The following is a 19,609-nucleotide window of genomic DNA, read 5'->3' as shown; positions in this document are numbered from 1 at the left end:
AGAGACAACTTATTAGGTTTTTTTATTTTAATAAATTAAATAAATATTTTATTTATTAAAATAAATAATTTAAAAAATTATTACCGTGTAGACGAGATATATGTATTTATAAATATAAAAATATATTTTATAAAAATAATAAAAATATTAATAATTTAAATTAGACCAAACTCTTAAAAATAGAACATTTCAATTAATATGGAAGGTAGACGATCTTAACCGTACTACTTCCATCCACCGGCGTTTTTTATTAGAATTTACACTAAATCAATTCAAATAATAACAAGGCGGAATTCGAATCTCCAACACTTGCTTAAGCAAACTAGTGAGCTAACCACTAGACCAAGTTCATTAATTAGTTAGTTAAAACTGCCTATTTCTTCTATTATTTTGAAACTGCTTATCTTTCTTATTATTTGAAATATTCTATTTTTAAGAGTTTGATTTAATTTAAATTATTAATATTTTTTATTATTTTCAAAAATTATATTTTTATATTTACAAATACATATATCTCGTTTACAGTAAGAAAATATATGAAAATTGAAAAAATACACATATCTCGATACGGATAAAATTATCTCGTTTACAGTATAAACAAGATAAGAGATGCTGATGTATTTTTCTAATAATTTTTAAAATTATTTATTTCAGAAAATAAAATATTTATTTAATTTATTAAAATAAAAAATTCTCACATATTATTTGATTTATTGTTAATAAATATGTATATCACTAATTAAATTAGAATTAAGTCCATTAGATGAAAAAAATTTTGAAAAAAAATAATATCTTTTTTAATATTAACCAAAATATTTTTCATAGAATTTAAAAAAGAAAAAGATTTGGAGACTAACTTACTTTCACTCTTAAAATTATTACTATTAAAAACGAAAGAATATATAATTTAAGTAATAGGTAATTACTATTCATTTACTGTGGTTAACAAATTTAATTTGTTTTTATAATTATATGTCCTAAATATATTACTAATTATTTTTATATTTTTAATATTTTACATGTTTTAATTTATAAATTGATAATTTACTATTATTAAAGGTATCCCATTTTTTTAGAAGAAAATATTTAACTTTGAACAAAAGACTAAATTAGAACGATATAAAATGTTTTAGATAAAAATAAAATATTTTAAACATTAAGAATAAAATTAGAACTTAGTTCAAATATTATGGACAAAAACAATATTTTTTCAATTGTAAATTGTTATTTATTTTTAAATATTTAATAATAGGATAAAATATACTTTTGTCCTTAATGTCCTTAATGTTTTCGATTCATTCAATTACAATTGAAAAAATATTTTATTTTTGTCTAAAATATTTTATATCTTTTTAATTGAGCCTTTTGTTCAAAGTTAAATATTTTCTTCTAAAAAAATGGGATACCTTTAATTATAGTAAATTATCAATTCAATTTCTAAATTAAAACATGTAAAATATTAAAAATATAAAAATAATCAGTAATATATTTAGGACATATAATTATAAAAACAAATTAAATTTGTTAACCACGGCAAATGAATAGTAATTACCTATTACTTAAATTATACATTCTTTCGTTTTTAATAGTAATAATGTTAAGAGTGAAAGTAAGTTAGTCTCCAGATCTTTTTCTTTTTTAAATTCCATGAAAAATATTTTGGTTAATATTCAAAAATATTTTTTTTTCAAATTTTTTTTCATCTAATGGACTTAATTCTAATTTGATTAGTGATACACATATTTATTAACAATAAATCAAATAATATGTGGAAAATTTTTATTTTAATAAATTAAATAAATATTTTATTTTCTGAAATAAATAATTTTAAAAATTATTAGGAAAATACATCAGCATCTCTTATCTTGTTTATACTGTAAACGAGATAATTTTATCCATATCGAGATATGTGTATTTTTTTAATTTTCATATATCTCCTTACTGTAAACATGATATGTGTATTTGTAAATATAAAAATATAATTTTTGAAAATAATAAAAAATATTAATAATTTAAATTAAATCAAACTCTTAAAAGTAGAATATTTCAAATAATAAGAAAGATAAGCAATTTCAAATAATAGAAAAGATGAGCAGTTTGAAAATAATAGAAGAAATAGGCAGTTTTAACTAACTAATTAATGAACTTGGTCTAGTGGTTAGCTCACTAGTTTGCTTAAGCAAGTGTTGGGGATTCGAATTCCGCTTTATTATTATTTGAATTGATTTAGTGTAAATTCTAATAAAAAACGCCGGTGGATGGAAGTAGTATGGTTAAGATCGTCCACCTTCCATATTAATTGAAATGTTCTATTTTTAAGAGTTTGGTCTAATTTAAATTATTAATATTTTTATTATTTTTATAAAATATATTTTTATATTTATAAATACATATATCTCGTCTATATGATAATAATTTTTTAAATTATTTATTTTAATAAATAAAATATTTATTTAATTTATTAAAATAAAAAAAACCTAATAAGTTGTCTCTATGACACAGATATAATGTCACACACACTCTTTTTTTTGGGTCCAATGAATCAACAATTGTATATTCTAATTAATTCTTTCCCATCCAAGAACCATCAACATAAACTACTAATACATTGACACCTATCATTCTACACATGTAGAAACAATTTCCTTTCTACACCATAGAATCCACCTTTAAACAAATGTAAATATTGTGATTTCTTTAATTTGGAGCATTGATATATTAACGTATAAATAGATAAAAATATACATAAAAAAAATTAAAATATAAAAAATATATATTAAAGATTCTTGTGTATTTTAATATTTACAAATATTTATTATATATTTTTATTATCAAAAGTAATTTCTAAAATATATTTTAGTATTTATAAATTTTGATATGTATTTTATTCATTGAAATTTTTTATGTGTATGTTTATCCATTTATACTGTATTGAGTATCAGAAATCATATTTAATTTATTGATGTAGTGCTCATAAATTTTAAAATCGCATCTCTATTATTGATTTATTTCAGTCATTCAACTGTAGATATATATAGAGTAAAAGCTATATATTATAATAGATTATGCTTGCACGCTAGAGGGGAAGCTCATTTCAAAGCTCATTATACCAATTAAAATGAAGCGCAATGTATACAGATGAAGCTTTGAAATCTCCCATGAACTTAATTTCAATATAATGAAGTTTGAACATGTTGATTACAAAATTATGGCAAAATTAATTAGAAGATTACGGCAGTTTTTCCTGTTATCTTACTTTAAGCATTAAAGATCAAGATTCAAATTATCACGTTAAAATTCTATTATTGATCCTAATTAACACACATACAGCAGTTTTTGCGGTTATTTTCAAGTATCTATTTAATTAATTTATAACACGTGTGATTCGAATTCGGAAATTATATCCTGTTGTGGTGTACGTGCATTAATATTCCTATCTTATCTCCTAAGATACGGTACTACTGGCACATTATTAACAAAAAATAATAAAAATGTGTACATTAAATTCTAAAATTTAAATAAAATAATATTTTAAATTTTTTTTATTTAATTTAAAATAAAAAATAATTATAACTTATTTAATTTCATATTTATAATAATAAATAAGATCATTATAATTATTTAATATGAAATAATATAATTTATTATTATAATTGATATATATAATATTATCTATAAATAAATTAAAAAATTAATAATTTTTTAACAATTTTTTATTTGGGCTATAAATTTATTTTTTTTAAGATAATCACATCTTATAAATTTTATGCGCGCATCTAAATACTATTTTCCTAAGTACTTTAACAATATGGTCTATCTCATATATTAGTTATGGAATTATCGCAACTTTTTATCACGTTACTGTTGTGACGAAATCACGATAATCATTATATTAATATACTCATCAATGACATAGATCAAAATTGAATGAAAAAATTTTAAATTTATACACAAAAATGATTTCATGCATGCCTATTTTCAACTGATTTAACTTTAATAAACTTTATGAGATCATGAGTTACAGTAAAAATATTATGATTGGTTTATTGTCCCCAACTTTTCATTCTTACTCATAATGTTATATAGTTGATATGGTATGTTATTTGCTTGTGTTATATAGTTGCTATATGAAAAAGTATGAAGAACCAATGCATTTGGTACACAATGTGTACAACAGGAGTTATTTTGAAATTAATATCAAATAATAATTAATTTAATTAATTTTAAAATTTAGATTATTAAAAAATAAAAAAAATTCTATAATAAAAGAAATATGTTCTCATTGTTTAGCATTCAATCCCTCTCCTTCAAATCCTAATTCCTCTTCCCCAAATCTTCACTGTCGTGCCGCCCTACCCTACTTGTAACAACCAAACGTGCCTTTTCTTCGCGCCGTCACCATGTCGTAGCGACACCGACGACTTCCGTCACCCCGTCATCATTGCAAACCGCCACAGTCACCGCCATTGACGCAGGAGCTGCGCGAAGGCTAGCAACATGTGCCGTCATGCCGCCGCGCCATCGTTCGGCGACCACTCGTCCTTCCTCCGTGATGGAATCAACCGCAGCTACTGTCGTTCACGAATGCTCAAGCCCTCCTAGTCGCGATTCAAGGAGCCGCCACCACTCCGTCCCCCTTTCACTTGCGATTCGCTGTTCACCGCCGCAGCCCCATCTCCTTGCAGTTCGCAGATCACTACTGCAGCCTTCCTCCCCTTGCAATTGCATCGTTGTTGATCACTGCCGCATTCCAAAAGGTCGTCATTTCTTCTCCTTTTTCAGAATTTTATGAAATTTTATGAAGCACTAAATTAGATGTTCATTCTCTATTTTTTAAGTAGATTTCAAAAAGAAAATACCACTTAGCAACTAATAATGAATTGTTTTCTTAAAAGAGCCTAGATGTTGTCTATCCTGATTCAAAGTGCTGCTGCTGTTTTACAAAAAAGTTATTATAGATATGTGAAGTGAACTGGATCCCTTTTGACAACTGTTCAGATAGGATTTCTAATTGGTAGATTTTTTTTTGATGTATTGTTTAATGTATTATCATAACAATGCAATTCATGATATTGCCTTTCAAGCACTATGATGTTGGTTGTGCTTTACAATCATCATTATATATAACATTTTTGGTAGCTATTCATAGCTGTGATTTTGATGGACTAAATCATAACAGTGTGAGTGCGTATATTAATGTGGTTAATTTATTGTTGTTGTTGCTATTTGTCGTTTAATTATGTGGCATTGGCATACATTTACTGTTGAAACAAGTTTTTTAGATATATGAAAAAAGAAGAGTGTAACACATTAAGGCTCACAAGAACAATAGAACAAAAAGGGTGTATCACCATTCTTAATTCTCATGAATCTCTCTTCATTATTTCCCAAACTATGTCTCACAGTTTCACCAATCCCTTGTTCTTATTCTTGGCAATGGATTATATGTTCATTTTTTTGAAGTGTCATAGCTTCCAGTTTGGTGCTTGTACGTGTTCTGTACGATTCTGCATCAAACAAGAGAAAATCCATTGTTCCAAGTGCAACAACACATGCACAAAGAATAAGACATCAGAAAATGGTACATGGACTCCACTAGAAGTCTCAAAGGATTTGATGACATCATCATTGTAAGTGTTGGTGTTGTTGGTGCAACCCTTGCTTTCACTCTTGGAAAGGTAGTACAAATGCTTCTTTTCTAGTTTCCTCTATTTAGAATTCTATTTTATGATGGTTTTTTTTGAGTTATAGCCTCTAAATAAGTCTTAACTCATAGATAACATCTTATACTCTGGTCTAATTAAATTAACATAAATAAAATGCAGAAAATGTAAGTTATAGGCCGCAAAAAATGTATATTCTAGAGAGAATAGTGCTTTGTATATATCCATTTTCTATTTTTATTTCTATGGATTGGAGCTACAATGGTTATTTCTCATAAAGGGAAGCATAGATATATGTTCTAGAATTTAATTTTGATGCATTGTCAATATAAAGTAGTTTTACACGTTCTAAAAGAATCAATGATCTACTCGAAGATACATCTCTTCCTTTTATGTCAGTTGAGACAATGACATAAATAACAGGGTTATGTGATATTTAGGTTTGTGAAACAAATATTATATTGTATTTTCCTTTACGCCATTTAAACTAAATCGGATGTTCGTTTACTATAAGTGCAGATAGTTCTTTCCATTCTGAAGTGGATGGTTTTTGGGTATATTATTTGTAGTACAATTTATTACCCTGCTGTGTTGATGTAAACAAAATAATTAAAAGAAAAACTAAAGTAGGCTGGATGTTCATTTTACTAGGTAGGTCGATAGTTATTTTCATTCTAATTTGGAAGTTTATTTGATTTGGATTGAATTTAACATAATTTTGCCTGATTAGAAGAATTTGTTAAAAAATATTGTGAGCATGGTGCCTATTATAAACTGAAATTTTACTAATACGCTTAATCTTGTTTAAGTTAGTCATTTTCTTGGTGGTTTATATTACTGATATTTATGTTATAGTACCATATGTCACTTAATTCCTTTGGTTGGTTTTGTTTGTTTGTGTTGTAGGTCCTGGAAGTGATGGACGTGACTGAGTTAGAATCTGATAAGACGGAACATAGTCATATTGTTGAATTGGATTTAGTGTATCATTCATTGAATTCAAGTATGCTTGGAGTTGTTGCAATTAGATATAAGTGATTAAGTTATAACAGGGTTATATGACATTTAGATTTGTAAAACAAATACTAAATTATATTTTCTTTAGCCATTTAAACTAAGTCGGATGTTCATTTCACTCTAATTGTGGATGGTTCTTTCCATTCTAAAGTAGATGGTTATTTTGGGTATATTATTTGTCTTTTACTTGATTTTCTGCATTTTGTTTGCACATGCCCCGCAAGTTTTTTTTATTATGTGTGTTGAATTTGATTTAGTTTAATTTGATTGAATTCAAGCTGGGTTTTAATTACGCCATTTGAACATGATGCACGAGTGGTATTTTTGGTCAATTGCTTAGGTTTTTCTTATCAACTAAAATGTGGATGTTCATTTTACTGTGTATGCAAATTGTTCCTTTCTTTCTAAAGTGGATGTTTATTTTGGGTATACCATTTGTCCATTACTTAATTTTCTGGTTTTTGCATGCGCGTGCTCCGCATGTTTCTTTTGTTTTATGGTTTGGGAATTAGAGATTAAAATACAATTCTTTTAAACATTAATATTAACTTGAAAAACAAATAAAGTCTTAATTTGAAATTAAGAGAAATTTTTTTTATTACATAATATTTACACGAGATATATAATTTATAGTTGAGAGAAATACTAAAAAACCAACAGTTAGTTATCAATATTTAAAAGTGTGTTAAAATAAGAAGATTCTTCAAGAAATGCTGCATCATGATGACAGTATTAAGTTCTTCAAGGCTAAGTTAAAGAAGCCTGTCAGGAGCTCTCTACTTATAATCTTTCTCCAACATTTTGGCTACTAGAGATTGTACCTGTGATCCTTCTTTCTCTTCCTTGTTCTTCAATTTTGTAACATGTGCAATAGTCGATGTGCACCAGATAACCGGAATACAGCTCAATTTTCAGGCATATCAATTACTAGTGTGTAACAAGAACTCATTAACCCCAAGCTTTAGAAGATAATCAACAATCTATGAAAAAATATCTTAACCTCAAAAAAGCATAACTAAATGATTAACTAAATGATTGATTTCACTATAACCAATAAAACAGAGTGAAACTCAATTCCAACACAGAATAAAATGAACATCTACATACATAGTAAAATGATACATCCGCTTTAGTTAATAATAAACATCTAACAAATTAACCGAATTTTCATCTGTGCACCATGTTTAAATAGCCTAACTCAAACCCAACTTCAATTCAAGAAAACATAAACTAAATCTAATCCAATTTTTCTTCATTACTCCGAAACCACTTAACAAAAGAAACTAGTGGAGCATGTATATGCATAATTAAGCAAATCAAGCAAAAGATCAATACTATAAGTAAAATAAACATCCACTTTTCGAATAAATGAACCATCTGCGTACATAGTAAAATGAATATCTGCTTTAGTTTATAATAAACATATAACAAATTAAGAACTTTTATTCAATTATTACATTTTTAATTAAAATCAAATGCCACTACCAACAGCAACAACTTATTCACTACGTTTCAATACATTCAAACTCCAACCATGGTGTTCTCAGTTATGAACAAACAAATGACTTAGCAAGATTCATTGCATAAACATCTATTTACAGGCAAAATCATTATAATCAACTAACCATATTAATTGACTAACCTTTGGTGGCAGGTACAACTGGTGGTGGGTGCCGTTGCAGCAAGCACTTCTACCTATTCAGTGGTCACGACATCGATGGGCTGGGAGGCTAGGACAGCGGACGCAGGAACTAAACCCCAGGATGGGTGTCAGTGCTTGAGAGAGCGGGGACCAAGGCAGCTGCGACGCACAACAAAGACGATAAAGAAGGCGTCCGGCGGATCACACAGGAGACCCGCAACCAGAAGCAGGAGCCGTCCGAACTCTTGGCTGCCGGCGATGGAGACGGACGGGCACCAGTGGGGTGGGGTGAACTGAGGTCAAAGGTGTTGGGTGGTCAGGTGTGTCTTCGACGATGTTGAGGTAGGAGGGTTAGTGAAGAACAGTGGGAGGGGGAAAGGATGCTCGCTGTGGAAAAGGGGGGAGGAGGGATGCCTGTTGGAGAAGGAGAAGGACTTGAGTGAAAATCAATTTGAAATTAGGGTTTGGATGCTTGGCTTGGTAAAAAAACTGAAGGGGTGTTTTTGAAATTAGGGGTAATTTGTGGGGTGATTCTTATTTTTTATTCTTATTGAGCTAAATAACCAGCCCATTATACACATTGTCAAGATTCTTCAATTATTGGGCAATGGTTAATATTTTATTACAATAACATATCTTTTTATATCTATTTCCTATATAGCAATAATATTATATATATTTATATATCTCCTCTTTTAGCTCTTTCCTAAAAATATTGGCATATAATTAATCTGGATAATATATATACTGAGCAAGTATCTCTATTAACGGTTAATAAAATATGATGACATAATTTTCACCTAATTGTAGCAAATATCTCCATTAAAAAATTGGCTAATAGTAAATTTTTACAATTATTTATCATTTAGATAATTCAAAATTCAGACATAGTTCGTCTTCTGTTTTTTATTTTTCATACCTAATGGCTATTAGCTACAATTCTATAAATAGTATTACCTATGGTAGATTATGTGATGAAAAAGTTTGGAAAATAAATGCAAGAATTATAAGGTTATAGAAAGTCTCATCCAATAAATTTGACAAGAGCAAGATGACTTACATAAAAAAGATTCTTATGGATGATAAAGTTAATTAATTATTTTTCATGATTCTTTTAAGTGATGCTAGGTCCAATTTATAAATATTTTTGGTTCATATTTTAAGTTTATTTGATAAGTAAACCTTTGCACGAATCAAAGACAATGCGATTTCATAGTTTTATAAGTGCTAATAGCTTTTATATTTAATTTATTTTACAATGTGATAAAATTCATTGTTCAATCAAGGATTATTTGGCAAAGATGTTTGAGAATAAACTGATCGAGGGAAAAAGGTCTATGTCTTCTCAAATTTTCTTATTAAGAAATCAAGCGAAATTTATCTTTCGACTGCACATGTGTGTAGAATAACTTTAAGAAGGAGTCGCGTATAGTAAATACGGTCGATAATCATAAAATTCCTAACAATCATTTCAATTTTCTTGCTCATACTGATATATTGAGACAAATAAATGAACAATCTAGCTTATTTGGTACATAGTTAATTTGTATTAACCTACGCAAAACTATTTTTTATTTTAATTTTAGTCAAGAAATTATATAATAGCATAATTTGCCAACAACATCTAAGGTTGCTGTACTGATAGTTGGAGATATTGACAAAAGTGGGGTTAATAATGATATAATAATTGAGACAAAGTCAAGAATATTGCAGAGGATAGAAGTAGTACATCCAATGTACCTTGCTCTTTAATATCCTTTGTTGTTTCCATATGTTAAGGATGGTTACAGATTACATATAGCTACTTCTTCTCGACCAAATCTCAGAAAACTGAGAAAAAATCAACAATAAGCATGAGAGACTTCTTTGCATACAGACTTTAACAACAAACTAAGGAGTCTCAAATCCTTTTGTGGTCAAGAAGATTACTGCAACAATTCATAGTAGACACCTACACTATGGTTGAGTTAGAATGACTTTTATACTTACGATTGAAACAACCAAACTTGAGGCTAGACAAGTTCAAGCAATTGCATGAGTCTATGGTTCGTGATAAAACTAATGCCATTAACACTGGTAAAAAAATTATTCTCCCAAAGAGCTTTACTGGTGGTCCAAGGAACATGTTCAATAACTGCAAAGATGCTTTTGCAATATGTAAATATGCTGGATATCCAAGTTACTTTATCACTATGACATGTAATCCAAAATGAAATGAGATAAAAAGAGGTAACACCCTAAGGACTCCATGCAGAAGATAAGTCAGACATCTTATGTAGAATATTCAAGTTGAATGTTGATAAATTAATTAAGGCATTGAAGAAAGGAACATTCTTTGGAAAGATTATTGGATGTCTGTATAACTAATCTTCTAACGAGTTTTTATTTACTTTGTCTAAATTATTTATAATACACTCATTGTATAGTACACTATCAGTATTAAGAAACAATTATGTATAGAACACTTATATAATATGCTCATTGGATAGTACACTATCTTGAGTGTATTACAGTACCTTTATATAGTTTGTATTACCTCAAACTCATTGTATTGTATACTTATATAGTTTTATATGATTTTGTTTTAGCATAATTTTTTTTAATTTACTTTTATCGTGCTTATTTCACTACAAGCTTAGTTTTATATAGTTTAATTATATACGTAACAATTATTCTTTTTATAGAATCAACTATTTTTTAAATCACACTATCGAACTTACTAGCAATATACTTAGTTTTATATGCTTTAGATTTTTGCATAAATCTTTATTTACTTTGTCCAATTATTAGTAATATCATATCTTTAAATTTGCAGATTGTCTAACCATAGAGCTTCAGAAAAGAGGTTTACCTCACGCCCATCTTCTTTTATTCATGCATCCGGAATTAAAGCCATGAACTGTTGATGACATAGACAAGGTTATTAAGACATAGATTCCAGATAAGAGGGAAAATCCAAAATTGTATTTTGCTGTTGAGAAATATATGGTTCATGATCCATGCGGTCATTTAAATAGTAAGAGCCAATGCATGATCATGGTAAATGCTAAAAGTTTTTTCCCAAAGCATTCAGAAATAGGACAATTATTGACGAAGCAGGCTTTCCAAGATATCAAAGAAGAGATAATGGGCGAACTGTATCAAAGAAATCTATTGAGGTTGACAACTCTTTCATACAATGCCGGTCTTCTTCTAAAATTTGGATGTCATATCAATGTTGAGTATACTTACCAAACTTTATCAATTAAATATTTGTTCAAATATATTCACAAGGATAATGACAGGGTAACAGCTACATTTTATCAAAACCATGGATCTTAGGTAGATAAAATACGTAATTGTTATGATTGTAGATATATATCAGCATGTGAAACTACATGAAGATTGTTTGGTTATCCTATTCAAATGAAGGAACCAGCAGTAATAAGATTGTCATTCCATCTTCCTAATAATATGCCAATTGTCTACAAAGATATTAATACAATTCAGTCGGTTGTTGAAATTTATTTTTTCAAGAAATCTATGTTGATTGGATGGTTCAAAGCAAATGAAGAGCATATTGATGCAAGAAATATGACTTATTCTGAGTTTTCAACAAAGTTTGTTTGGAATGGAGAGTGTCATATGTGGACTCATAGAAAGCAAAGATATGCCATAGGAAGGATATCTCATATACCACTAATGAATAAAGAAGATTACTATCTAAGGCTACTTTTGAACATTCAAAAGGGATGCATGAGTTTCAGTGATCTAAGAACAGTTGATAGTGTAGTTTATAACTCCTTCAAAGATGCATGCTATGCATTTGGACTGTTGCAGGATGACAGAAAATTCATTGATGCAACATTTGAAGTAGGAACATGGCACTCTGTAACTTTTTTAAAGAGACTTTTTGTTGTTCTATTAACATCAAATAATATGAATAGACCGAAGTTTGTTTGGAAAAAGACTTGGAACTTTCTCTCTCATGATGACAAACAAAGAAGATTACTGCAAATGGAAGGTAATTATAGTTTATTGTGAATTTTTTTCCATTGTAAAATTCAATTTAGGGTATAAATATAACAAAACATTGGATAAGGGATGTTAAGAGTGATTGGATATAAACAATAATGTCCTTTTTTGGGAGTAAAATTATCATACATTTGTTTCAATTGTTTATTAGGATTTACTTTAACTTTTTCTGTTTCTTTGATGATATTTTGGAAATATAACAAAATAAAATATATTTAAGACTATTACTCGAATATTGGATTATATATATATATATATATATATATATATATATATATATTAGTTTTATACTTGCTTTACTTCCTTCTCTTAATACATATTTTGATTTATTACTGTTCGTTACCTGATGATCTCGGGTACTTGGTGGGTCGGGTGGTGATGAGAAGAGGAGCGGGTGAGACCCTAAGCCAACGTGGAGCAAAGCCAGAGATGCGTGGTGGTGACGCTGGAGGCGGTGTGAAGCATGGGGGGTGGCCACCTGCAAGGACACTCCGACGATCAAATCAGCGTCCGTACGATGTGGTAGCCGAATTAGGTAAGAATGTTACGTACATCGAGGGGAGAGCTGACCTCTCCCCTTTTATACTATGCAGAGCGGGCCCTTAGAATGACCTAGCCCATTACCCAAGAAGCTTCTATGAGCTGTCGTAATCCACGTGGGAAGGGCAGGTCGTTCCGGACCCTGGGTCGGGGCTTCGGGTCAAGATCCGAAGACACCGGCCCGACCGGTGTCCTGGACCGTACGGATGGTAACTCGGGTATGCCCTGGATCGGGCGTTCTAAGACCCGACCCATCGGACTCTCTTTTGTGGGGGGTGCATTGGGCCTGGGTCAGGGGCGGTGTCCCGACCCGACGGTTAGTGGGCTGGACTCGGCGGTCCATAACAATTACCATAAACCATATCTACTGCATCTAAGAAACCATAACTAAATTCACATATGTTGAAGACTTTCATTTGCATCGATTGTTTGTGTACTTTTTTTTAATATTATAATGATTTTGATATCAATGTTAATCACAACAATAATTTTTAAAAATACACGTTATTAATGAAGTATTTTTTAAACAAAAAACAAGGAGTGTTATTTATTATTCAACAATATATTTCATATTTAAGTTTTTTTTACCAGAGACTTATTTAATAAATTTTCAATTAATTATGTTAATTTAAATTGAAAAATACATATTTGATAATGTCAGAAGTCTATATAAAAAAATATTATACTTACAAAAATTGAAGAGTTGCTACAGTCAAATAGTAAGTCATTGAAAGAATATTGTGGAATGCCATATGCTTCAGAAAATTTGGTGTCCAGATTACAAGACAGAATTATAATGGAAGAGTTGAAATCTGATGTTAACGCTCTTGCGAATGAATTAAGTGTGTATTTAAAAAATTAACTGATGTGCAAAAATTTGCATACGATCAAATAATGGGTGCTGTTAGCGATAATATGGGTGGACTTTTCTTCTTGTATGGTCAAGGTGATTGAAAAATATTCTAATGGTCAACTATATCATGCTCAATTAGGTCTAAAGGAGGTTAGTTTTAAATGTTGCTTCGAGTGGGATTTCTGCACTTCTGTTGCCTAATGGAAGAACTGTACATTCAAAGTTTAAAATTCCTTTGACCATAAATGAAGATTTTTTATGTAACATTAAACAGGAAAGTCCTCTTGCAAGGTTAATTGTAAAACCCGGTTAATTAACGGCTAATTAACCCATGAATGAGAATTTATTCTAGAAAGCCTAAAATGTGATTTTTATGGCTAAATGTGATAGAGGAGACTGAGACGAGAATTTCGGTACTAATTTTATAGAATTCGGACCAAGATTGGACCGAACGGGCCAAACCGGGCCAATTGGACCCAAAGTGGGCCCTTGGCCCAACATGACTAGACCAAAACCCTAGTTTTCAGCATTCTCTCTCCTCACTAAACATACTCACATGCTGAAAATGGAGGCCATGGAGGGAAGAACTCTCTCTCAAGTTCTTTCTCTCACTTGATCTTCAAACCACCATAACTTTTGATCTAGAGCTCCGATTGCCGCTCCGTTTGCGGCCACGCGTTCACCGCGGAGAGCTCTACAAAACCCATACAATTAATCTTGAGGTAAGCCACAAGTTTCTGTTCGAAATTCCAGCCCTTATTTTCGAGTTTCATGGGTGAAATGTTGAGATTTTGGGTTCTTTGATGTTATAGGACCCAACTCTCTTGAAGGAGAAGGTTAATCTTGTCTCCTTGGACCTTGGGTGTGGTAAGATTCTCAACCCTAGTATGATTTGTGATTTTATGATGTTTGGGTTTTGAGATGTTGTGTATGGATATGATGGTTGTGGCTTAGGTTGTGTATGTGTGGATATTGGAGCTTGATTGGTGACTTTGAAAAGCTTGGAAAGGGTTTGGTGGTGAAAAATCTGTTCTTGGAGGTTTTGAGGCCTTGAGAGCTTGTGGATAAGTGGTTTGGAAGTGCTCCGGTGGAGCTTGGGAAATTCGGCTAAGGTATGGTTTCGGTTTCCCGTATCTAATATGTAATGTGGTAGGAAATACTTAGGCTAGAGGCCCTAAGATAGGCATTGAATGGTTGATGTTGTTAAATGATTGAGATATATGATGTGGTCATATATGTGATGATGATTATTGATACCTTAATGGTATGATGTATGAGAAGTATGCATGTTGTGATATATGCTTGATGATTGGTTATGGTTGAATTGTGGGTTGAACCATGTTGATGGTGAGTATGATGTTGATTGTGTACAATAATGATTTATTGGAATTGGTGTTGTTGAGAATTGGCATGAGGAATAGTATATGATATGTCAATGTGTTTGAGTTTGAGCCACTTGGGTAAAGTGGGATAAAATGATGAGATAGTGATTTTGGTAAATTGTGGTTATGTTTCAATGTGTGAGTTGAGGAGGCTTGATGTTGAATTTGATACATTTTGAATTGATTTCAAAGAAAAGGGATGAAATTGGCATGTTTTGATTGATTTTGGAAAGAGTTGAAAATGGTTTGTTTTGAAAATGGCATATTGTGGTTTTGTATGAAAATATGGTTTTTGGGCATACTTTGACGGGACATAACTTGGACTACGGATCTCCGTTTTGTACCAAGTCTGTTTAGAAATGAAATTGGATCCGGGATGTCCATGTCGTTCGAAGAACGGGTGAAAAACGATTTAAAATGAGGAAGTTATGTCCGTTGGAAGATCGGGGTTTAAATCTGTGAATTCTGCAGCTTTTAACTTAGAAAATTTTTAGCAGAATGACCCTTTGCGCGTGGGCGCACCTGGCGCGTACGCGCCGATCTTCCAGAAAGCGCCATCCACGCGTGCGCGTGATGTGCGCGGGCGCGCCGATTGTGCTGCACCCAATGCCCAGCCATTTTACAGAGAGTTATGCCAGAACTGTGCCGGTGTTGTGCCTGGGGCACGAGAACACCCGCGCGTACGCGTGGTTGGCGCGTGCGCGTCGATTGGCAAATCTTTAATCCACGCGTTAGCGTGCATGACGCTTGCGCGTCGATGAGTTTTTGAGGCCATCCACGCGTGCACGTGGAGTGCGCGTACGCGTGGCCCTGTCTTCATCCCAAAGTTGATTTTTGAGTTTTAAAAGCCAAATCTCATACTTCTAAGCCTCCGATCTCACCATTTATGTCTTAAATCATTATGACATGCCTAGCTATTAAAAAAGGGCTAGTGAATGAGGTAACTTGCGAGTGAAGCAAGGGAAAAATGAATGATCAATGAGGATCAAGATGATTATGTGAGATGTGGAGGATGGTGGTGGAAGTGCTTGTTATGCCATGGGCCGAAAGGCTGTAATTGTTAATGAAATGGCTGGTTATGGATTTAACCGTGAGCCGGAATAGCTGTGTATGCTATGAATATTGGCTGGTTATGGATTTAACCGTGAGCCGGAATAGCTATGTATGCTATGAATATTGGCTGGTTATGGATTTAACCGTGAGCCGGAATAGCTGTGTATGCTATGAATATTGGCTGGTTCTGGACTGAACCGTGAGCCGGATGGCTGATATGGATGTTGATCCATGGATGAGGATTCATGCATGTTTATGCTGAATTATTGATAATTGTGATTTGCACTTCCACTATCTGAGATACGAGTTTCCCTGGGTAGTAGCAGTGGCTAGCCACCACGTGCTCCAGGTTGAGACTTGATACTCTGGTGACCCTATGTCGTAAGTGTGGCCGGGCACTGTGAAAGACCCGGATGAGCTCGCCCCCGAAATATTCACCAGTGAGGGTGATGGATATGGATCATGTTTATGATCAAGTTTATAACGAGTATAACTAGAGTTGGGGATGCGCGACAGAGGGACAGTCCAATGGTTAGCGACCAGGACTTGTCGGGTTGGCTCTATAACCGACAAGATGATATCATCGGCCACTAGGGACAGGCATTCATCATATGCATACTATGTGAATTGTTTGAGATTGCCTATTTGACTGCATATTACTTGCTAATTGTCTAAATGCCTTAACTGCTCCTATTTGTATATTCCTTGTCTGATATAACTGTGTTTGATATATTATACTCCTGCTGGTGGTTGGGAGGTTTGAAGGAATTGGAAAGAGAAGTATTAGTTAGACTGAAGAATCTTTAGTCAGATGCCCTTATATGGTTTAGCTTGTTTATAAGCTTTGATATTATCTGGAGGAAGTTCTAGGATTGCCTTTGGCTTTCCTCCATTATTATGTATTATATATGTGGAAGCTGTTACCATGCTGGGGACCTCTGGTTCTCACCCATGCGGATTTTGTGGTTTTCAGATGCAGGACGTGAGGTTTCCCGCTGAGGCATGCTGGAGACTTCTAGATTTGCGAAGATCCTTTGTTCTCGGGGCTATGTTTTGGTTTATATGTTTTGTTTAGATACTTTTATCTCCATTAAATAATACAAACTGTGATGACTCCTCTTATGGGGGATTTTGGAGAATAGGTTTTATGTATTTGTGTCCCTTTGGGTTTCCTTTGGGGTTTTCCTTATTTTATCATATGTATATATGTTATGCTCGGACCGGTTATCTTCGCAGCCGGATCTTGAGTCTTGATATTCCTGTTTTTGACACTCCTTTGTATATATACAATCTCGCGTTGGTTTATCCTTGTTCGTTACATTATCGATCGGAGTGATGCGCTTTTGAGTTGCGGTTTTTGTTTACCCCTTTTTCTACAAAGGCTCCTAGTTATAATCAATCATTCATACTACTATACGTACTAAATTTTTATTTTAGAGGTCGTAATACCTTGCCATCTCTGAATTATGACTTAAGCATAAGACTCTGTATGGTAGGGTGTTACATTATGGTATCAGAGCAGTTCGTTCCTGTAGAGCCTGAGGGATGGACTGACTATGCTTCTGTGCATTCTCTGTGTGTGTGTTATGTGCTATTAGTATATCTGCTTGATATAGTTGGCATAAACGTTCAGGAGCATGCATTTGGGACTTTGAAGTACTAGACTTTCGATATTGAGACTGATCAACTTAATATCGATTGTTTGGTATGTATAGAAACCAGATGGCGCCTCGTGGACGCGGTAGAGGTAGTGCGAGAGGTCGTACGAATGCTCGTGTACCGGAGAATAACCCTAATGACCCGGTGAACTTTATGGCTGCGTTGGAGAACATGGCTGCTGCTATGCAAGCCACTGCTGAGGCTCTTGGTCAACAGATGAACAACCATGGTAATGATGGAGGTGGAGTTCAGGGTCCGATGACCTTGGCAAACTTTTTGAAGGTTAATCCGCCTAAGTTCAAGGGAACTACTAGCCCGACTGAGGCTGATACATGGTTTCAGGCTATAGAGCGAGCACTGCAAGCACAAGTGGTACCTGAAGGACAGCGTGTCGAGTTTGCCACCTATATGCTCACCGGTGAAGCGTCGCATTGGTGGCAAGGCATCCGACGTCTTCTGCAGCAGGGTGATGACTATATCACCTGGAATGTCTTTCAAGAAGAGTTCTATAAGAAGTACTTTCCGACTTCTGCTAGGACGGCTAAGGAACTTGAATTGTTACAGCTGAAGCAGGGTACTATGTCCATATCAGAGTATACTGACAAGTTTGAGGAGCTGTTCAGGTTCTCTCGTATGTGCCAAGGGACTCCGGTGGAATATGAGGAATGGAAGTGTGTTAAGTATGAAGGAGGACTCCGAAGTGATATCTTCAGTTCAGTGGGACCAATGGAGATTAGGACTTTCTCCGAATTAGTGAACAAGTGTAGGGTTGCTGAGGAGTGTGTGAAAAGGGCAACCGCTGAGAAAGGGAGTCACAAAGGTTCATTTCCACAGAACCGAGGGAAGAGCTTTGCACCTAGAGGTCCGTCTTTCAAGAGGGGAAGCTCTTTCAAGAGGCCCAACAACAACAATTTCCAAGGGAAGAAGTTTGGGAAGCAGCCTCAGAATGATCAAGCTTGCACTAGGTGTGGGAGTCACCATCCGGGAGCACCATGCAAGGCCAGATGGGGTTTGTGCTACAATTGTGGAAAAGCAGGGCATAAGATCGCAAGCTGCCCGGAAAAGCAAAAACAAGGTGCTGGGAAAGCACAACAGACTGGTCGGGTGTTCACCACTTCAGCTGTAGGAGCTGAGGGATCCGAGACACTTATTCGAGGTAACTGTGAAATGGCTGGTCAAACTTTAAATGCTTTATTTGATTCGGGAGCATCACTCATTCATTGCATTTGAGAAAGCCCATGAGTTAGGCTTGAAGATTGTAACCTTAGGTTATGATCTAAGAGTGTACAATGCTACCCATGAAGCCACGGTAACTAGGCTAGGATGCCCGGAAGTTTCCTTTAGGTTCAAGCAGCGTGACTTTGTTCATAATTTAGTCTGCTTGCCGATGGTCGGTCTTGATCTTATCTTGGGATTGGACTGGTTATCTAAGAACCATGTTCTGCTAGATTGTTCTACAAAGTCGGTGTACTTTATGCCGGAGGATACAGAAGGGCCGGTCGTGGTAAATAATTATTACTTGAACTCGATGATGGTGAACTGTTCTGGAATCGAATGTCAGGGTATCATGTTGTTAACCGCGGGCGTTTCGGGTGATGATCAAAGGTTGGAGCAGATTCCGGTTGTGTGTGAGTTTCCGGAAGTGTTTCCCGATGATATTGATGAGTTTCCACCTAACCGAGAGGTTGAGTTTGCTATTGAGTTGGTGCCCGGGGCGGGACCAATCTCAAGTGCTCCTTATAGGATGTCACCGTTAGAGATGAACGAGCTAAAGTCTCAGTTAGAG

Source organism: Arachis stenosperma, chromosome 8, assembly GCF_014773155.1.
Source record: "Arachis stenosperma cultivar V10309 chromosome 8, arast.V10309.gnm1.PFL2, whole genome shotgun sequence".
Classification (NCBI taxonomy): Eukaryota; Viridiplantae; Streptophyta; class Magnoliopsida; order Fabales; family Fabaceae; genus Arachis; species Arachis stenosperma.
This window is presented reverse-complemented; position numbering follows the sequence as displayed.